At 47.3% G+C, this 22,561-nt stretch overlaps 1 protein-coding gene across 1 annotated transcript in view; it reads left to right on the forward strand.

Moving 5' to 3' along the window:
* The first annotated feature begins 7,107 nt into the window (after nt 1-7,107).
* The window catches only part of DNAJB6 (DnaJ heat shock protein family (Hsp40) member B6), a 54,237-nt gene continuing 38,783 nt past the window's right edge, over nt 7,108-22,561 (forward strand). Inside the window, exon 1 of the mRNA XM_007463983.1 lies at nt 7,108-7,224. The gene's annotated coding sequence lies outside the window, so the exon portion shown is untranslated. The remainder of the gene's footprint in view (nt 7,225-22,561) is intronic.

Raw genomic sequence — 22,561 nt, forward strand, 5'->3', positions numbered from 1 at the left:
GACCCAGGGGCAAAAAAAAAGCCCCACAAAATCAAAAAAAAAAAAAAAAGTCCACATAAAAAAAAAAAAAAAAAAAAAGGGTCAAGATGCCCCATTGCCGCAGGTCAGGCATTTTCTGTGTCCCCAAACCTTCAATGAAGGGCAATGTGATTCACTGTGAGCAGGCATGCATGTGGAGTGAGTGTGTGTGTGTAGGAATGAGAGTGTGTACATGTGTGTGCAAGTGTGCATGTGTCTACCTATGGTCCTGCAGCACCACTGGCCCAGGCCTGGCCTGGAGGAAAACCGTCCACGGGTCATGGGGGGGCAGGTCTCAGGCCTGTGAGAGGGGCTCGCTTCTCCTCACCCGTGGCACTTGGGCCCAGAGCCCCGACCTTCCACGTCCATGCTGCAGAGAGATGGGCCTCGGCCAGGCCCACAGGGGGACCGGCAGGAAGGGCTGCAAGGCCTTGGGTCAAGGCAGTGGAGCACCGCCTACAGCCCTGGCACAGGTGAGTGCTGAGTGAGACTGGCTGGGACCTGCGGGCTCAGCCTTGGGTGGGGGGCGGCAGGGCGGGGCTGCCAGGCGGTTAATTCCAGGTCAAGCCTTAGAAAGCTCTGGGCCTGTGTTGGACTGTGGCCCAGGTCCCCGTGGGTGAGGGGGTAGCCTGTCCACGGGGTGTGGCTGGGCCTGCCATCAGCAGGTGAAACCTAAGGTGCTCAGTTTCCTGGAGGCTCACAGAGGCCCACGGGGTCTTATCAGGACCCTGCCCTGCACCTGCTTCAAGCTGTGTGCCCCCCCCCCCAGGAGCCCTGACCCGGGCACAGTGGGCCCTGACCTCCACCTGAGCACAGGAACCTTCTGGAAATGCTCTGATCCATGGTGGAGCTGGGGCCCAGGTGAGCGCACTGTTACCTGGGCTCTGAGGGCAAGAAAGCCCTTCCCACAAGAGGGACATTCGTCCCCACTGCCCCGGGGGCACCGTATTTCCATGGTCACAGAAATAACATGAGTCCGTTTCGTGAGGGGTGTTTTGTCCTGCTCCAGGGGCCCTTCTGTTAGGACTCGCCTCTCCAGGTCTGAAGACATTTAGGCACAAAAGGCAAAAATGTCCAAGTTGCAAAGACGAGTCATTGATCACAATGTGAGCATCCCATTCAGTCATCAGCCTAAGAATTGTCTCCCTGGTTTGTAGCCCAGTCGCTGCGTGGTGACAGCCTCCCGCCATCTCCCGGCCACAGATTCAAGGGCTTGTTCATCATTTATCTATGCAATGGCCTCCTCTTGGGCACCTGCTGTGTGCTGCCCTGTACCGGCTGCACCACACGGGTCACGCAAAGCCCATGACCTCACGCAAGGACAGTGCAGTGGGAAAGGCAGACCCTGCGCTTGTGGTTCCACCAACAGGCTTTTAATTAGAGCTCTGGAAGGTGTCACGAAGGAAACCGATGGGTCTCAGCTTGTAAGGATGGACCTAGCTGTACTGGACCGAACTTGAGTCTGCTCGCCTGACACACAGCAAAGCCAGTCTTCTGACACCGGGTTGTGGTGAAGGGAAGCGCAGCGTTTATTGTAGGTGCCAAGCACAGAGAACAGGCAGCTCGTGCTCAAAAGACCCAAACTCCCCAGTGGCTTTCCGGGAAGGGGTTTTAGAGGCAACACTTTTGGGGAAGGCTGTAGCCCATGCACTTTCTTCTGATTGGTTGGTGGTGCGGTAACAGAGTGGCGGTTCAGGAATCTCAGTCATCAGCCTCTGGGGGCTATAGTGCTTGTGGTCAGCTGTGGTCAGCACCATCCTTCACCTGTTTCTGCAGAACAACTCAAGGATATGCCTCAGGTTGTTATGCATATTCCTTGAGGAGGAGCTAGGACTCTGTTTTGTCACTGAATTATTATCATTACTTCCTTGCTTGACTGCTTTACTTTTGAACCTGCATTCCCTCACTTCCGTAATTAGTAACTGCTTGAATCTGCTCTCTGGAACTCAAGGAAGGCCTAGGAGACTGAAGTCTTTTTCTACAAGCAAGAAACGGGGGATCACAGAGGGGCTTTTGTACCCAGGAGAGCTTCACAGGATCCTGCTTAGTTTCAATCCCCCTTTTCTTTTTTTTTTTTTTTTTTTTAATTAATTTATTTTTATTTTTTGGCTGCGTTGGGTCTCTGTTGCTGTGCGCGGGCTTTTCTCTAGTTGCAGCGAGCAGGGGCTATTCTTCGTTGCGGTGCTCGGGCTTCTCATTGGGTGGCTTCTCTTGTTGCAGAGCACAGGCTCTAGGCACACGGGCTTCAGTAGTAGTGGCGTGTGGGCTTCAGTAGTTGTGGCTCGTGGGCTCTAGAGTGCAGGCTCAGTAGTTGTGGCGCACGGGCTTAGTTGCTCCGTGGCATGTGGGATCTTCCTGGGCCAGGGCTCAAACCCATGTCCCCTGCATTGGCAGGTGGATTCTTAAGCACTGTGCCGCCAGGGAAGCCCCCCCTTTTCTTTTTTTATTTTATTTTGTTTTGTTTTGTTTGTTTTTTTGGCTGTGCCATGCAGCATGTGAGATCTTAGTTCCCTGACCAGGGATTGAACCCATGCCCCCACCTTGGAAGCAAGGAGTCTTAACCACTGGACTGTCAGGAAAGCTTAATCCCCCTTTTCTTTGATATTCCTCAATCCTGAGGGGAACAGGGACAGGAATAAGGTTTTGGAGAGGATGATGATAAATTCAGCAGAGGAGCTCAGTTTGAGGGGGACCTGGCTTCATAGTCTGCAGAAGTGCTAATAATTGGGACTGAACTGTGAGAAATGAGGACGTGGCCAGGCAGCGGGAGGAGGGCTCCAGGCAGAGGGAGCAGCCTCGCAGAGGAGGGAGCAAAGGCAGGAAGACGGAGCTCCGTGACCTCAGGAGAGCGCAGGTGGGGGCCAGCCGGCAGGGCAGAGTCCGGGGCATCACGTCCCCAACTGGGGGAACCCCTCCCTCCCAGGGCCCCGCCTCTGTGCTGGGGGGAGCCCGCTCATGTGCGTCACCCAGGGAGGCCCCCTGACCTGCCCCAGCAAGCCATCCTTGGGGCCTGCAGAGGCCTCTCACTTACCTCATCTCTCTTGATCTCAAAAGGCTCCCTCTAGGCGGCCACGTCTCACGGCTGCACACAAAGACCCTGTCACAGGCAGCAGGTCCCAAGTCCTTGGCGAAAACGTCTGTGGACTGAACGGAGGCCGGTTTCACAGACAAGCGCGAGATGTGGGGAGTCAAGGGGGCGTCAAGGGGGTTGAGGGGCGCACGTCTCCAATGGGGCCGGCCCACGGCCGTGACCTCACGGCCCCCCTCCTCTAGCGCCTTTCACCTGAGCCTCCTGACTTGGGCGCACAAGAGGGGCTGCAATTCCCTTTGGGTTCTCATTGATCAAGGTGGCTAATTACCCTCGGGGGAGCCATCAATGACCCAATCTGAGGGCATTATTTCTCTGTCTCCTCATTGGCAAGCTTGGAATTCCCCAGAGGTGCCAGATGATGTTTCTGTGAGGCCAAAAAGCAAAGACATCTTCCAGCAGCAGAAACCCCCCAAGGCTCTGACTGGTGAGAATAGCTCTCCCACAGTAAATTTACTTGGGCCGGATGTCCTCCCAGGTCAGGCCCCCACTTAGGAGAGGAACTCCTTCCTTATGTAATGTGTGGGTTGCCCTAAAGTGTCAGGGTTTCCTGTTGACACCCTTGCGTCACCTCCTGACATGCAAAGGCCACGTGGGTCTGCTCTACGTCAAGTCTGGGGCCCCCGGCCCCATAGCAAAATGTTCAGTCATCCTGCTAAGGCACTGACAGGGTAACATGTTGTTAAAGAGAAAACCAGGCCCCAGAGAGCGTCACTTGTGCTCACGCCCAGGGCACCTGACCTAACAGCAGGCTCATCTCCCCAGGAATGTAAAACCTGCTTTTCTTCCACTCTTAACTCCGTGCCCCACCCTCCTCCCTAAGAAAACCTTCCTTTCCGTTTGCACCCCCTCGGAGGCCCTGCTGTGTACTGGCTGCGGTGCTGCCCATCTGTGAATCGCTTCACAAAGCCAGTTAGAAATCTTCACATTTACTGGGCTGAATTTGATTATAACAATATTTCCCTTTGAAATTGAACACAACGGTCACGGCTCGTCCATATTCTGAGTATGGGAAGCACAGTTGACATCAGAACCTGACCGGGACCCCTCAAGTAGCAGCAATTATAATTTGGTTATTTACTGTAGGAGAGAAATTCAGGAGCATTCACAATGAGTCTTATTTCACTAATCAGAGCCGCACACACGTTTCGTCTCGTACAATTCTAGGAGCCGTACTTTTCATCTACATCCGAGTTTGCTGTGTGCATGATGTTCCGCGGCTGCGGTCCCCCAGGAGGAGCCCCTGACCTGGGAGGTGCAGCTTCAGGAAGGAAAACCGGCCGTCTTTACCAGATATTGGTTGTTGGGGGTTGAATTGTGTCCCCGCGGAAAGAGATGTTGAAGCCCCAGGACTTGTGAATGGGGCCTTATTTGGAAATAAGGTCTTTGCAGATGTGATCAAGATGAGGTCATACTGGATTAGGATGGGCCTAATACAATGACCGGTGGCCTTATAAGGAGGGGGAAATTTAGACTCAGAGACACTGGGAGAAGAGACCACAGGAGAGGCAGAGATTGCAGTGATGCGTCTACAAGCCAAGGCTCGCTGGCCACGGCCGGAACCTAGAGGGCAGGCAAGGGCCACATACTCCCTCTTTTAGGTTCCTGTACCCAATTCCAACCTGTGTGTGTGTGTGTGTGTGTGTGTGTGTGTGTGTGTGTGTGTGGGCTTCCCCACACACCAACACCAATTCTCAGACTCCAGTAGGAGAAACTGCAGAAGCAGGAGAAACTCTGAGAACAGAGTAGAAATTTACCCTTTTGTAGACATTTATAAGGGAAATCTCCATTTCTAACACATCTCCCCCTCTGTACCCGGAAAAGGAGGATGATTCTAAATCACAGAACTGCTTAACCATGGAGAAGGCAGCATACTGAAATCTGCATAACAACCTTACCCTTGTTTACTGTGCTTTTCCTTGTAACCTCCCTTAACTGGCTCCCCTCCCCCCTTCCCCCTCCCCCAACATCTTTGTCTTTATTTGAAGATGGTGTTTAAAATGATGGCTTGGATACCTCCTGGAGTTTACTAAATTTTCCTGGTGTCTCCCATGTATACCTGAGGTATACATGTTAATAAACTTGCATTTGTTTTTCTCCTGTATCTGTCTTTTATTATAGGGAGCCTTAGCTAAGAACTCAAAAGCAGAGGGAAAAATATGTATATGTTCACACACACACACACACACACACACACACACACACACACACGAATACGATTTTACAAAAATGGGATCACTATATCAGTAATGCATCTTGGATACATTTGATGTTAACAAGTAACTACATTATTATTTTTACGGCCTGCAGAGTATTCCTGATAAGGGGGAACTGATTACCTGCAAAGTTGTGATCAATAACCTTGCATGTACTTTTTTCTTTCATTCTCTGTTCTTGCATTTATTGCCTCAGGGAAAATTTTTACAAATGTTATTCTTCGATCAAAGATAAATTTCGCAGTAGAGCAATAATTGCTAAACTGTCTCAGTTTGGCAATTATTCAGGACCTTCACCTTTGGTTCCTGGACTCACAGGTGGGCTTGGCAGGATGTGTGTGCGTGCACGCCTGTGTCTACAAATTTTCTATCACTTGCACGTTTTGCTGGGGGGAAGTCCATGCCTTTTATCAGTTTCTCCGAGAGGCCATGACACAGAAGAGCTGTGATTTACTGAGTATCTCTATGTGCCAAGCACGGAGCCAAGCACATACAATTAACCTTTACATGAAGCCTTTATCCCCATTTTACACACGAGGAAACAAAGTCACAGAGCCTCCCTCCTCTTCCAGACATCCTGCAAAACACAGATTCGTCACCGCCTGGCTTCCCTTGACTGCCAGGTAACAGCCCAAGGCCTTTCCAATTGTCTTCCGAGGCCTAACAGCCTCCCCACGTCTCTCCAAAGGCCTTCCACTCCAGATCAGATCCTTGCGGTTCCATGTTGAAGCGACTTCCAGTAGAGTAGAGTTTCCAGCAGCACCGCTATCTGGGCTAACGCTAATTTTGGAATAAGTCTTTAATCTTTGAAGATCTTCTCTGTTGTCCGCAAAGAGCCCCTTAAATATGGAGTATTATCTAATTTTCAGGGTGTTTGTTCCCCCGGAACGCCGAGAGACGCCTTGTTGGTACTGGTTGGTTTTTCTCCTGACACAGTTAACTCACTGCACTGGCAGATGTTTTAATAAATAAATATTTATTTATTTTTTGGAGGAAGACCAAGCTATTTGTGGCTAGCCTACTATTTAGACTCCAAGTCTCTGTGCTGCCTGCATTCCGAGGTTAGCTCCCAATTGCGTTAAGCAGGGACCCATTTAAATGTGAGCTGTCACACGACAGCACTGTCAACGCCGGGAGGGGAAGAAAACCCCGGGGACCGGCTGGCAGGTAGGGTTGCGTGCGGCGAAGCCAGGTGCGCAGGCGCTGAAGGAAATTCCAGCCCCGCCGAGGTCATCTCAGCTTCACAAGGAGTTGCTAACACCCAACACCGCTGTGCCTCCCCTGACCAGGGATTTCTATAACCTACCAAAGGAGGGAACGAAGAATTGACTCCGAATAAAACAGTTTTCTTTTGCTAACTGGTCACGTGCTGGTCACCTGCTAAGAAGTAGGTGCGTAACACAGGGAGGGTTTACACAAGAAACGGCTCCTCAAAATACGGTCTCTGATCTCAAGTGGGAAGAACAAGACCCACGGCCCCCCCCAGCTCTCCAGGAGCCCAGGCGAAGGGCGGGTCAGCGGTCCACCCCTTGGACCCCGAGGACACCCGCCGGCCGCGCAGATCCCCCGACAAGACCCCACGCGCGCCGCCGTCGGGCGCCGGCGACGGGGCCTCGACTGCGCACGCGCGCTGCTCGCCGCGTCCCGGGCCGCGCAGAACCTTCGGGAAGGCGGGGGCGGCCGGGGCGGGGCGCATGCGCGGCGTCAGGGCCGGGCGGAAGTGTCGTTGCTGTGCCGCCGCCGCGTGACGCACTTCCTGTTTGTTGTTGGAGAAAGGAGAGAAAGGAAAGCGCGAGGACAGTCGCAGCACAGCCGCCGCCGCCAGCCGCGCCGCCGTGTCGGAGCCGAGGAGCCCCGGTCGCCGCTCCGCCGCGCCTTCCGCCGCCGGCTCCCGTGTCCTCGGTGAGGGCCGCCAGCGGCCGGGGGGGGCGGGCCCGGCGGCCCACCTGACCCGGGCCCTGGCCGCGGCGGGCCGGGGGCCGGGCTTGGTGTGAGACCGGGGTCGGGGGCGCGGGGGGCGTGGGGGGCAGGCCGGGGGCCGCGTGTGGGACCGGGGTCCAGCTCGCTCCTCGCGGCCCCCTCCCCCGGGCCCCTCCCCCTGTCCTGGGGGGGGTCCTCTCCTCCCCGCGTCCTGGGGGCCGCGCGCCGGTTGTTGCGGGCGGGGCGGGGGCGGCGCTGCCGCGTGGGAGGCTGGGCGTTCGCTCGGTTCTCAGGCCCCACATAGACGGCCCTGAAGCCAGGAGGAGGTAGGTGTGCAGGAAGAGTAGAGGCTCGTGGGAGGCCGCGCTGCCTAGTGCGGAGACCGGGAAGCGGGCGGGGGACGCGAGGCCGCGTGTCGGGAACTCCCCGCTGGCTTCTCCGAAGGGTGTCGGAGATGGAAATGAAACGCCTGGCTTTCGGCCTATTTAAAAAGCCAGTTTGCTGGGTTTCGCTTCGGGGTGCACCGCAGTTTATATAGCTGAAGTTTCTATCAAGTTTTGCCCAAGTAAGGAAAGAACTGACGCAAGAAGTGGGAATTGGAAACTTGTGTTGTCTCGCGAAACGTTTTCAGAGCGTGTGGGTCGCTTGTCGGACGCGTACCTCTCCCGGCTACGCGGAAAGGCCACGGCGGTGGTGAAAACATCTCACCGCCACCCGGGGGGCTGCCTGCGAAGGGTGGACTGCGCGGCGCCCTTTGTATTCTCAGCGTTTTTATGGCTAGAATCTTGTAAGGCAGGTAATTGACTTAGTGGAAGAGTTCGGCCGAATGACCGAAAAAGGAAGGAGAAACAAACTCTTAGCATTTGAACTTGTGTGATGCTCGTTCAGGTTTTACTCTTTTTCGTACAGTTAGGCACATCGGAATGTTTTCATGATACTCTGAAAGGCATTTTGTGCTTCTTTCCTCCGCCCTCTCCCTAGACCACACCCTCCCCGGATTCCGTCTGGGAAGTTTAATCCAGACTGTTCCTGTTTCCAGAGACCTTAGCTCCTGTGAGTTTAGGAGTTGAGTATTTGTACGGGCTGTAGTAGAAAGATGAGTGCCCTGTGTGCGTACTCTGCAGGGAGCTGTGGAATTTGGGGGTTATGCAGAGTCAGGAGTTTCGGGAGTGAATTGGCTCGGTCCAGGTGTGGCTGACTTGACAGGAAGTGGGAGGACAGCAAAAGGGGATGAGAAGTTGGCTTTTGAGATTTGCCCAAAGCAGCCTTTGTGTGCTGCTGTGCGAGACTGGGCAGTTGGGAATTTAAGGGCTTTCAAAGACTTTGACATGTGTTCAGCATCCTCTTCAAAATGTTAGTGTTTTAAATTTTTCATGACCTCAAAGTGGTAGACTTGGAAAGTATTTCTGGCTGCAGGACAGAGACTCACCTGGAGGGCTGGGTGGCATGCAGTCGCTTTCCTCTTCAAGCGAACCCATTATTTTTTTAGCTGTTAAAACCCAGGGTAGAACCATTTTCCCTTGTATCAGCTCTGTTTTGGACAGTTCCAAACAGATATAATTGTACTCCTCACCAGCAACGACAGTTTTCAGCCTAGCAAACTCAAATACCGAGTTTGGGATGGAATGGTCCGCATTTTTTAGTTTTAAAGCGGGCACGGTTATTTTCAGTCCGGCTTTTCAGCATCGAAGTGTAATCCTGAGCGTGTCATTTTAGTGACGTTGGTGTTACCTCTTGCTTTCCATTGGGGTGCAGTCTGTATGACTGCGTGTTCAAGGTCAGCTGCTACCTTGGTTAACGCTTAAAGGATGATTAAATGTCACTTCTGGTGTCTGTTGATAAGGATTGAGTGAATGCAGTCAGTCTTTTGATATTTTAAAGAATTTTTAGAAAACTTTTTTTTTTTTTTTTTTGGTCTTTTCAGTTCGTTGGAAATGATCTAGAATTTAGGATGGTGTTCTGTGTTAAAAATCTTTTTTGCTTAAAATTTGTCCAGGACACCACCCAGTGGCGAGAGCAGGTTAACTGCAGGCTTATTAGTGAATTAGGATGGGATCAGTGGCAAGATTTCTGTAGTTTCTCTTCAGTAGTTTCTCTTGGGTGAACAGAATTTGAGAGAACTTCAAACTTGAAAAAAAGTGAGGTAAATGAAGAAAAGTGAAGTTGGTGAAGGTAAGAATAGTGTATAGAAAGACAGTTTTGAAGCTTCATTGGAGAAAATGGCTTCCTGGATATGTCAGCTAGAAAAAAATTTGATGTTTTTATTGTAGCTTATAATGTGTTTTTCAAACTTTTATATTTTTAGGGAGACATACAAAAAACAGTTGATTCTTTTCGTTTCAGTATCCCACTTAAGAAAGAAGTAAATTTTGGAGAGTGTGCTCTAGAGTGTGAGCTCATGCCTGTCCATTCTTTGATCAGAGGATAAAACTTTTGTTTCTGAACTGAGTAAATCTTTTAAAAAAATACGTGATTTTTAAGGTGGGGGAAATTTCTGAAAAAAAACAATAAAAGTAGTAGAAGGGTTGCAATGTACATCAAAGTAGAAAAGGTTCTAATTTATATTCCTCACCTTATTTCAGAAGTTATGTTATTTAGGCATAGGTTGGTTTGCTCTTAAAACTTGTCCTATGTAAAATTTGTGAGGACTTACGGCCATTTTAAGTAAAAGGCACCAACCACTGCATATGGCCGTGGGCAGTAGAACTACTAGCTGTATGTCCGAATACTCCAGGCATTTTAGGGTTCCTAAGCTCAGTTGCAAGGATCAGTTGTCCCTGGGATGGTGATTTCCTTGTGCAGCATGTGATTCTATGCACTCTGAAATTTTCATCCTGCCTTTTACCAAGAAAGACATTTAGAGCTTGCCTTCTGCGTGTGATGGCGCACTGGGGCCTTCCTGTGAGGTCCTTTGGGCAGGCCTGGAATTTTAATTGTGTTCCTTTGTGACTGTGGCATTGTCCTGGACCCAGAGTACTCAGAAAATATTGGTTGAATTGGATCCTTTTTCCTGGTTTGTCTGTTTGCTGATTACTCTCTGTGGTTAATAATGGAATCCAGCGTTTAGGAAGGTTGGACAAAAATACAGATAGCATACAAATTCAGTTCACAAGTACCAGGACTGAGTACTTGGCATGTATTATTTTATTTTATTGAAACGAAGTTAGTCATGCCTCCACGTGCCTAAGAGGTAATGATTTGCCAGTTGAAAGAATGGTCTTGGATCCTGAGTTGTAGAGGAAATAACTTCTCTCGTTTCTTTTTTTTTTAAATTTATTTTTGGCTGTGTTGGGTCTTCGTTGCTGCGCGCGGGCTTCTCATTGCGGTGGCTTCCGGTGGCTTCTCTTGTTGCGGAGCATGGGGTCTAGGCACGCGGGCTCAGTAGTTGTGGTGCATGGGCTTAGTAGTTGCTCCGCGGCATGTGGGATCTTCCCGGACCAGGGCTCGAACCCATGTCCCCTGCATCAGCAGGTGGGTTCTTAACCACTGCACCACCAGGGAAGTCCCCCACCCTTGTTTGTTTCAGGAATGCTTTAAGGCATATTGAGTAAGAACGAACTGTAAGTAGATGACTTCAGTTCATGTGATAAGGATTGGTAGGTAGTTCACCTCTGTTTGTTCCCCTACCTCTGTGTGTGCTGGGAATTCATCAGATAATGAAATGACGTATAGGAAACTTGGCCACAAATATCATTTATTTTTCTTTAAATTTGCCTACTTCCATTCCATTAAGCAAGTAGTATTGCAGAAAATTAGTTTCATGACACAACATGAATTCAACATTTAAATGAAGATGTTTACTTTGATTTGTCCTTTTCTAAGTTAGAAGTAATGAGTATTTTGATTTGCTGGTTTTTTTAAGCTAAAGACAGGGAATGTCTTCAATGGACAAATTGCATTATGTAAAACCGTGTGCAATATAAATAGCGATCTATGGGGTGGATAATAATGCAAAGCTTTCTGGAAGGAGGAAGGTTGTTTTTTCCCCTTCAGCTCCATTTTCAATATGGAGTCTCTTGGATTGGGAAGGAATGAAGGAGGATTTTTATTGCAAGCAGAGCAAGGTTTCTTAGATGTTAGATGGAGAGATAATTTGAGAACAGACTCTTGGGTAGAAAGATGGTTATTTTTTAAATTTTTCAATTGTTTTAAAATACTTATTTGGTTGCGCTGGGTCTTAGCTGCGGCTCGAGGGCTCCCTGGTTGCAGCAGCTGGGCTCCTTGGTTGTGGCATGCGAACTCTTGGTTGCAGCATGCGTGTGGGATCTAGTTCCTTGACCAGGATCAAACCCGGGCCCCCTGCCTTGGGAGCGCAGAGTCTTCACTGCGCCACCAGGGAAGTCCCTATTTTTAAATCTTTTATTTGGCTGCACTGTGTGGCCTGCAGGAATCTTAGTTCCTCCACCAGGGATCGAACCCATGCCCCCTGCAGTAGAAGCGTGGAGTCTTAACCACTGGACCACCAGGGAAGTCCCAAGATGGTCAGTTTAGCCCAGTTACACAGCTTATTTGTGTGGATGGGCAAGATTTGGGACAGAGTAGCCAAAGGTCTCAGAATTACAACAGTCATGTTGGGCACATATATTCTTTTTTTTTTTTAATTTTAGAATTTAAGTTAGTTTTTTATACAGGGAACATATATTCTTTAAGTGTTCTTAAGAACGTGGGGCATGTGTAATGACTTGGCAATTCTCCTTTAGATAACTCATTAAAGTCAAAATTTTATAACTTAAAAAAGGGGCCAGTTAAGCTGTTCAGAAAAATTGGGTTCTTAGAGCTGACGCATCGTGGAGCACCTCACACTCTAGATGGATATTTGTGTCTGTCACCTGAGGTGCTTGTTGAAAATCTTCTATGAATATTTCAGGAGGAGGGGAAGTAAATGCTTCTGCTGAGTTGTGGCCATTTGAAGTTGACTTGACACGACCATCCTGACATGCTGCATGGGTGGGCGCCCCCTCTGATTCTTCCTTTTGTTGTAGAAGTGAAAATCCTGTTCGGATTTCTTGGGCTGGCAAAAACAAGGTATTAATGTGGGTCTTTCTTAAAGGTGAAGTGTTGTAAAGAGAACTCTGGAAAAGCAAGGGACACCTGTGTCAGTAACTGGTTAAGGCGTAAAAGACTGCAACGACTGCACGTTAGAGATGATGTTTACACTTAACGACCACCTCTTTGTCAGTTGTGGAGAAAACTGTCTAGGCTCTCTCTTACCAGTGTGCCTTGAGATGCTAGCTAACTATGATGTGAAACCGTAATGCTTGGTAAGTACATACAAGTATTCTTAGTTTCATCATTTATAATCTTATTTTTGGTTTTGATGTACATAGTAGTAGTTCAGGTACAGGCAGACCTCGTTTCACAGCGCTTCCCTTTATTGCACTTCTTAGATACTGCCTTTTTTACAAATTGAAGGTGTGTGGCAACCCTGCATCGATCAAGTCTATTGGTCCCATTTTTCCAACAGCTTTTGCTCACTTTGTATCTCTGGGTCACATTTTGGTAATTCTTGCAATAGTTCAGATTTTTTCACTTATTATGTAATGGTGATCAGTCATCTCTGATGTTACTGTTGTAATTGCCTTGGGGCCCTAAAAACCCCGCCCAGCTAAGACAGCTCATGTTCTGTCTGCTCCACCAACCCGCCATCTCTCTTGCCCTCCTCTGGCCTCCCTGTTTCTGAGACACAACAGTATTGAAATCAGGCCAGTTAATAGCTCTACAATGGCCTCCAAGCGTTCAAGTGAGGGAAGAGTCAGTCGCATGTCTCTCAGTTTGAATCAAAAGCTAGAAATGCTGAAGCTGAGAGAGGAAGGCGTGTGGAAAGCTGACGGGCTGAAGGCTAGGCCTCTTGCTCCAAACAGCCACGTCGTGAAGGCAGAGGAACGTTCTTGAAGGAGATTAAGGTGCTGCTCCAGTGAGCACACGAATGGTAAGGAAGCAGCACAGCCTTATTGCTGTTGAGGAGAAAGTTTCAGTGGTCTGAATAGACGATCAAACCAGCCACGACACTGCCTGAAGCCAAAGCCTAACGCAGGCAAGGCCCTGACTCTCTTCAAGTCTGTGAAGGCTGAGACAGGTGAGGAAGCTGCAGCAGAAAAGCTTGAAGCCAGCAGAGCTTGGCTCACGAGGTTTAAGGAAAGAAGCCGCCTCCATGACATAAAAGTGCAAGGTGAAGCAGCAGGTGCTGATGGAGAAGCCGCAGCAAGTCATCCGCAAGATCTAGCGAAGATCATTAACGAAAGCGGCTACACGAAACAACAGATCTTCAGTGTAGACAAAAGAGCCTTCTACTGAAAGATGTCAACTAGGACTTTCACAGTAGAGAGAAGTCAATGCGTGGCTTCAAAGCTTCGAAGGTCAGGCTGACTCTCGGTAGGGGCTAACGCAGCTGGTGACTTTAGTTGAAGCCAGTGCTGATTTACCATTCCAAAAATCCTAGGGCCCTTATCTACTCTGCTTGTGCTCTGTACGTGGAAAGACAAAGCCTGGTTGACAACTTCTCTTGACAGCATGGTATACTGTGTATTTTAAGCCCGCTGTTGAGACCCACTGCTCAGAAAAAAGATTCATTTCAAAAAACTCCTGCTCCTTGACAGTGACGCAAGAGCTCTGATGGAGATGTACAGTGAGATTCATGTTGTCTTCATGCTTGCTAACACAACATCCGTTCCACAGCCCACGGATCAAGGAATAATTTTGACTTTCAAGCCTTGTTATTTAAGAAATACATTTTGTAAGGCTGTAGCTGCCATAGATAGCGATTCCTCTGATGATCTGGGCAAAGTCAATTGAAAACTCTGGAAAGGATTCGCCATTCTAGATGCCGTTAAGAACATTTGTGGCTCATGGGAAGAGGTCAAAATACCAACATTCACAGGAGTTTGGGAGAAGTTGATTCTTACCTTCACGGATGACTTTGAGGGGTTCAGTGGAGGAGAAACGGCAGATGTGGCGGAATCAGCGGGAGAACTAGAATTAGAAGTGGAGCCTGAGATGTGACTGAACAGCTGTAATCTCAGGATAAACTTTCACAGAAAAGCATTGCTGCTTATGGAGAGCAAAAAAAAAAATGGTTTCTTGAGATGGAATCTACTGCTGGTGAAGATGCTGTGAAGATTGTGGAAATGACAACAAAGGATTTAGAATACGACATAAACTTAGTTGATGAGGCAGCAGCAGGATTTGCAAGGATTGAGTCCAAGTTTGAAAGAAGTTCTGCTCAGGGTAAAATGCTACCAAACAGCATTGCATGCTGCAGGGAATCCTTGTGAAAGGAGGAGTCAGTTGATGTGGCAAAACTTCATGGCTTCGTTTTAAGAAATTGCCACGGCCACGTAGCCATCAACATGGAGGCAAGATCCTCCACCAGCAGAAAGATACTGAGAGCTCAGATGATGCGTAGCATTTTTTTTAGCAATAAAGGTTTTTAAAAAATTAAGGTATGTACATTGTTATTTTCGACATAATACTATTGCACACTTAACAGGTATAATGTAAAGTAACCTTTTATATGCACTGGGAAGCCAGAAAACTTTGTGTGACTCACTTAATTGGCTTTATTGTGGTCTGGAGCCGAACCCACAATATCTCTGAGGTGCCTGTATATAATTTATAAGTATGTGCACATGTCCTGGGGAGGTGTACACTTTTCTACTCAAGTGGTCCGCACGTGAGTTTAGGTACCATGAGACTTAAGTGTGTGTTCTGAAACTCCGAACATTGAAGGCGAATAAATTTATTGGAAGAGGCAGGGTTTGTTTTTGTTTTGTTTTTTTTTTTTGGCCGTGTTGCGTGGCTTGCGGGAATCTTAGTTCCCTGACCAGGGATTGAACCTGTGCCCTCGACAGTGGAAGCGCGGAGTCTCAACCGCTGCACCGCCAGGGAAGTCCCAAAGAGGCAGTTATTTTTGGTTAATGGGTATTAGGCTACTTAGTGGCTTTACTACAGAGGCAGAGTTAAAATTTTTTGACTTGATTAGGCCTGTTTTGTTGGAAATTGCATAGATTAACAAACTAGTCCTAAGAAACATTCTTTTTCTTTCTTAATTGAAAATCTAAAGCATTGGTTTCCTCCAGCTTCCTTAACATACAGTAGATCGCGTCAGTGGGAAGTTCAGAACCTTGATTAATTGTTGTTAGAAACGAGCGTCTTCCCACTCCTCACCCAGATTCCCTTTAAGTCTGAATCGATTTTCCACACTGGTCCTTTCCAGGGTGGGTGCCAGTAGCCACACTGGGGGCTGAGCCCTGGCAATGGGGCTCGTGCAGCTGAGGGGCTGGGTTTCCAGTGTTGTTTACTTGTAATGACTGTAGGTGTAAGCGACTGTGTTTGGCTCGCGGGTCCGGCAGCTCGGTCTGAGGTGGTGTTGGCCAGCTGCAGTTGCCACCTGCCTGAAGTCCTCGTGGACACTGTGCTTTTAAAAAGTCTGTGCCTGCGTTTCCACGCAGCATTCTGTCACAGAAACTGTGCCTCCTTTTCCGCGGCTGACGGGGAGATGCGCTGACCCCGGGGTGCGGGGTGTGGAAGCGTGCTGCTCCCTCCGTCCAGGGCCGATTGAGAAGGGAGGGCAGGTCGAGTGGTCTCAGTCTCCCGAGGGCTCGTGTGTTCTGGTGCCGGCTGTCCCCTGTAGTGCCAGCCGAGCGAGCACGGAGATGACGGGTGGAGGTGGGCGCTGGAAGTGTTTGCGCAGTCCAGGCTCTCACTCATCCTCCAGCCTTACAGTTTTCTCTGGGGAGGAGACCTGGCCAGTCTCAGGGGCTGGGTGGCGGCCACTTAAAATATTTAGAAATACTGAATTCTGTAGAGAAATTCCTGATACAAGTGTGTAAGTGGCTTCTTTGTTTTGTATTGGTTTTTTTCGCTTGTGGGATCTTAGTTTCCCGACGAGGGGTTGAACCCAGGCCACCAGTGAAAGCACGGAGTGCTAACCACTGGATCGCCAGGGAATTGCCATTAGTGGCTTTTTATTTTGTGTAAAACTCCGGGGTTAGTCAAAAGTAATTTGAATGCAATTAACCATTTTGTCAAAACTTAGATTGTTTCTTTTATGCCTGATTATTCTGAAGCAGCAAGAAATGAATTAATCTGCGGCTGACACTGCATGGTGGTGGTTGTGGGATCAGTACTGAAGCCGACTTCTCAGGTTTCCAAGGAGGTATCCTCGGGATAAGGGACCTCACTTGGTCCTCTGTTTCTAGACCTTGGGGTATTGTCACTTTATTGTCTCTAGAGCACGTTTTAATTTGAGTTTGTATTAAAATTTGTTAATCTTATTGGCACTGGTTGAATACTAAAAAGATGTTGTTGATGAGGGAGAGTGTCCATAGCATCGAGTACTTGAGCCCTGCCCTCGCAGCAGGGCTTGATGGCACAGGCTGACTCCATAACCTCTTTCTTTGCCCCACTGTCTCCATAACCTCTCCCCAACACTCTGTTCATACTTTCTTAATTGTATATGCCTAACTTGTTTACAGGTTTGTCTTTTCCTAAACTTGATGACTTGATCCCAAGAGTATCATGATTGTTTTCAATATTAAGTTTACATAGTGAAATTCCCTCAGAATTACATCATTGTTTTTACTGAGTGTGAATGCGTTGATGGTGTAATTGGTATCCAAAAGGGTTGATCATTTGGGACTATGGGCCGCCATATCCAAGGTGGAATTTATGGGCAAAAGCTGTGAACTTCACTTGTCTGAAGAGCCATAGTCGTACAAAGTGAGTAATAGGAGGCAGGACAGTGACCGCAGGCTCAGAAAGACCACGGCTTAGCCAAGTCTGTGTTGGTCATTGGGTTCTGGTGTTACCTAGGGGAGTCGAGAGGGAAGGGGGGCAACGGTGGTCTTACTTTCTGTTGGTGACGGCTGGAGCGTGTCCTCATTGTCACTGTTGGGTTCTGGGTACCAAGGAATTGCAGCTTTGGAGCTTGCTCTTGGCCGGGACCAGGGTACTATTCTTAGGAGTTAACTGCAAAGAGATGTGAGGCTGTGTTAGCCTAGAGAGTGAAAACTGCATGAAGGTAAAGCCCTTGAATGTTTGAGGACATCTGTGTGGAAGAAAAATTCAAATGCCTTATGTAACCTGAACAACGACCTAGAGGGACAGTTCCCTGAAGGCTCCACTGTTCAGAAAGAAGAGGTAGCCGTCCAGAACTAAGGGCTGCGCCCGGAGTCTGTTGGGGCAGAGAGGGTGTGGATTCGTTAGTGTTTATTGTAGTGGGAAGGCTGTATGCAGTGGTTTGAACTCGGTTTCTTAAAAGGTCGTTTTTGTTTAACAAGACCGGGTTGATGCTGCTGGGCCAAGTCTGTGCTTTGAGAATCACTGTGTTGGGGGGTTTCAAGATAATAGTGTTTTCAAATTCCGGCATTTCTTCTGCATTTGTCTGCTGGAATTCATCTATAAAAAGAAGGTTGGCTCATCAGCTCTTTGGTGTCACATGTAGTTTGCACAGGAAAAGCAGTGCAATAAATGCTTAATTTTTTAAAATTTTATTGCTGTTACGTATGCTTTTTAAAAATTTCTTTATTTTTTTTGGCTCCGCCTTGTGGCCATGCAGGATCTTAGTTCCCTACAGTGGAAGCTCGGAGTCCTAATCACTGGACACCCAGGGAAGTCCCTGGTATGTGTACTTGAAATGCACAACAGTCGTTCCAGTCATAAGAGAAATAAGTAGTAGGGATTTGATGTACCATACGAGAAATATAATTAACACTGCTGTGTGTTATATGTGAAAGTTAAGAGTAAATCCTAAGAGTTTTCATCACAAGGAAAAAATACTTTTCCTGTGTCTTTTATTTTGTATCTATATGAGGTGGTAGATGTTCTCTAAACTGATTGTGATAATCGTGTCATGACGTACGTAAGTCACATTGTCATACTGCACACTTTAAACATGCACAGTGCTCTATGTCAGTTATATCTCAATAAAACCGGAGGAAAAAAATGCATGGCAGCCATTCTTTTTGAAACTCAGAATCCCTTCCGATCTGTGGATGTTTCATCAGTTTTGCTCCGATGTCATTTTGACATGGTTGCACATTTTTCTCTTTTTGACTGACTTTTGAACTTTTTACTTTGAAACTATTATGTATTTACAAAAGAGTTGTGAAGATAGTACAGGAGTTTTCCTGTATACCTCTTACCTAGCTTTCCTTAACATAACAAATGTAACCCTGGTGTTTATCAAAACTAAAAAATTCTGTGGGTACAGTACTGTTAACTACAGACTTTATTCACATCCCACCAGTTTTCCCCCCAAAGTGCTTTTCTTGCCACAGACACCGGCCCTGGAGCCCAGATGGCACTTAGTTATCATTTATTCTTAGTCACCTCCAAGCTGGCACAGTTCCACAATCGTGTTTTTCTTGACCGGGCCTGTGCTTTCTGCTGGCATCTTTACTTTCTTGATTGACAGCATATCCTAGGCTCATCTGGTACCTTTGCTGTCCCAGACCTAGCGTTAGCTAGCGCAGTGAAGTGTCATTCCGTGACTCCCCAGGGGAGCTGACCGCGTCCTTTAGAGCTGGTTTGTTTGGTGCTGGACAGTAGGCAGTGTCTGTTGTGATAGCATCTGCATATTTATAGCTCATCTTGGCTGTGAGAAGGAGGCTGCCACGGTATTTCCGAGTAGGGTATCTGGTGCCACTGAAGATCAGGAGAAGTGAAGGAGTTTGAGGTATTTTGCAGGTAAACCGGGCAGAACAGTGGATTAGTTTGTTGTGTGTATGTGGTGGCGTAGCAGTGTCGGTGATGGTGAAGGTTTCCAGCCACGCAGCTTGGGGCAGAATTAATAGGGAAAGGCCAGGTGTGGGAGTGAGGAGGGCCGAGAGTTAAATTTGGTCATGTTCTATTCGGGACGTCTTGTCAGACGTCCAAGTGGCTACGTCAGTAGCCATCTGTCTGTTTGTGTCTGAATGCCAAAGTGAGATCTACGATTGGAGCTAACATCAGGGAATCATTGCTGCATAAACGGTATTTAAATAACAGAGTGGATGAAAACACAGGAGTAGGGTGAGAAGGGGGCTTTGAGACCCCGGCGTTCCCACCGTTTATTCACAGGCTGATTGAGGGGAGCAGGCTGGCAAGAGGTATGCAAACCAGGAGACTCCACAGCCAGAAAGCCCCTGGGTGCTTAGTTAGGGCTTTGGGAAGTCAAACAGCGTGAGCCCTGAATGTGCGCGTTGGACGTTAATTGGGGAAGCTTTTCCTTTTGACGTTAAGTCAGAGTCAGCTTCAAGCGGTGGGCTGGCTGGAGCTGGAGAGGACTGTAGTGAAGGCAGCGTTTGTGTCCAGAGTTGGCTGCAGACTGGGCGTCTGATGGGCCTCACTCAGTTCATCTCCTTTTCCTTCTAAAGTCTCCATTTAGAAAGGAAGAAAATAGCCAGCATCCCAGTGTGGCTTGTGTCCCAGGCGCTGTTAATTGATGACGCTCACGTGCTCCCTCAGTCCCCGTGACGGTCCTGTGGGACAGATGAATCTTCCTGGGGGATGTGTCAGGTGGTTAAGCGGTCACAGCGTTCACCACTTGGCGGGCACGGCCAAGTCTAAGCCCATCTTTTGCCACGTCTGCGCCGACTGCGTTGAGGATCTTGCTTTTCGCCACCATTGTCTGCACAGACACCGGCACATTATTGCAAATACAGGACAAATCCATTGGACTTAGGAGAACATGAGCTTTGAACTGGGAGCAAAGATGTCTAAGCAGTGGCATCTGACACACCCGTGACCTCTGGTCACATGTGGCTCAGGCAGTGGTTCAACTGTTAGGAGAGGGCGGCTTCATCCTGAGACTTCTCTCCTTGTCCCCTTGGTGACAGTGGTCTGGTAAGGTTTCCCCGCATTTTTGACACTGCTGGGCACTAAGATGTCCCCGTGCAGCAGTAACTGGAGCTCAAAAGTGAAAATACCCACAGAGAGTTAATTACTAGCCCTTTGAAGTACAGATGAAGGGATGCTGATTTTCTGCTGTTTTGCGGATGTTCTTGCCAGTGGTTCTAGAAGATGTGAGGTTGCTGTGCTCCTACGGGCCATCTCTTCTGGGTAGTAATTTCCAGGCTAAATTTGCCTTGTGCATGTTGCCTGCCCCAGGAGTTTGAATTTTTTTTTGTCTCTCGAAAGAGTGTACAGTTGATCCCTGAGCAACGTGGGGCTTAGGGGTGCTGACCCCTCGCAGTTGAAAATCTGTGTATGACTCTTTGACTCCCCCAAAGTTAAAGTCTGTTGTTGACCAGAAGCCTTACCAAAATAACAAAGTCGATTGGCATGTACTTTGTATGTTATATGTATTATGTCACTGTATTCTTACAGTAAACTAGAGAAAATATTAACAAAAATCATAAAAAAGAGAAATTGCATTCACAGTATTTATTGATAACGTAAGTTTACATCATATTTTTACAAGATGAATTGTCTGTCAGTATCTATGTGACACAAATGAAAAGATAATGTGAAAGAAATTCACGTTTGTTTATAGGTATGATAATTCGTACATCGCTAATGAAACAGCAGCAGTACGATTGCTTTACGGCAGCCTAGTGTAATCGATATGATTACTTCACGATAGCCTAGCCTATACACTAATGAATGAATCATAAAATTTTTATGACATACAGTATTACACTCATTCATAATACAGTATTGGAAACATTGTTACATTTTTAAAAAAACCACTTGTGATAAGCTGATCCTGGAGGGAGAGACATACCTTGTGGTTATGTAATTCTTTGAAAGCAAAGTTATAGAACGAAAACTAAAATGTTACTAATTTTGGATTAAATATCACTCACCTTATGCCTATGTAAGGATGGACTGGTATATATCTACATTATATCTTTTTCATTCGTGGTTTACCTAACTTTTTCTTAATTTTTTCAGTATTTCTAGGCTTCATGGTTCTTCTGTGAGTTTTTTCAGATTGTTTCAAATCTCCAAAAAATTTACCAATCGTTATTGAAAAAAATCTGCATACAAGTGGACTTGTGTAGCTCAAACCCATGTTATTCAAAGGTCATTTGTAGTTTTTTTAAAAAATTCAATTTTAATAAAATTAAGGTGCACGACGCACGTCTTAAACTTACACAAGGTTATATGTCAGTTGTATCTGGATAAAGCTGGAAAAACAAACCAAATTCAATTTTAGGATATCTTTGATCTTAATTTTCTTATTGTTTTACTAAAGTATTTGAATTAAATGAGTTAATGTTTATAGAATACTTAGAATTTAAACACTTAGAATTATGCCCACTATACCTGTTTTGTTAAATTTAAAAAATTTTAAAGTCCTGTTTTGTCCTTTCTCACAAAGATGCCTGTGCACTCCTCCCTCTCATTGATAAGGTTACATTTTATTTTTAAATTTTTATTTAAAAAAATGAGATATAATTGATTTGAGACATGTTGATTTGAATCAACTTACGTCTTGCAACGTGATTGCCACCTGAGTTAGCTAACACCTCTCGCATTATGAAATCAGCATTTTTTTTTTTTTTTTTGCGGTGAGAATGTTTAAGATCTAGTCTCTCAGCAACTCTGAATATATGACAGTATTGTTGGTGGTAGTCGCCACGCTGGGTGTTAGATCTCCATAGCGCATTGAAAAATCTCCACACTGGTCAGACGTACACAGCGTTGGTTGTAGAGATACTTGTTTCTTCAGCACAGCTCTTTTTGCCTCCCCACCCTGGAATAGTATTTGGTGGTTTTGGAGAGCTTCCGAAGCATTGCAGGTTAATGAAGGTAATGGGATTCCATTCTGCAGTTCCAAGGCTTAAGGCTTCAATTCTCAGGGGTGTTCCCTTTCCTCTCCCTTGCAGTTCAGTGGACAGTTTTTCTCGTCTCCCTTTCTTGCAGTTACAGCCTTTTGAGGAGACTAAATTATGGATTTTCGTTGCAGCCATTAGTGCCACAGAAGCAAGTCCCGTCCTGAAAGCACAGCAACAGCCCCGCCCCCCTCAGGATCACCCATCTTGGTGTAAAATTAATTCTCTGTTTCTGGCACTTGAACTGCTTCGGCTCAGCTGGCTCTTCAGGTGTGTTTGTTGGATTTTTATCTAACATTTCTAGAGGTTTTGAGGTAGTAGGAGGGGTTTCTGTTTTTGATTCTCCTGTGATATCTTTGAGTTGTTTTTTGCACGAAGTCCCTACACTGGTATGGAGGGGCTTTTTTCTCTGTGTGTGCTTCCTGACCCTTGTATGTGGTGGAGTCCTCTGTAAATGTCCGATGAGGGCTGCACAGGCTGATGTGTGCACCTGCGTGCTGAGTCACGATGCAGCAGATTTTTTTTTTGCCATGGGTTGCTCCCCAGTGTTGGAAAGTAGAAGT

The sequence above is a fragment of the Lipotes vexillifer genome, unplaced genomic scaffold (genome assembly GCF_000442215.2).
Source record: "Lipotes vexillifer unplaced genomic scaffold, Lipotes_vexillifer_v1.1 scaffold2094, whole genome shotgun sequence".
NCBI classification, from domain to species: Eukaryota; Metazoa; Chordata; class Mammalia; order Artiodactyla; family Lipotidae; genus Lipotes; species Lipotes vexillifer.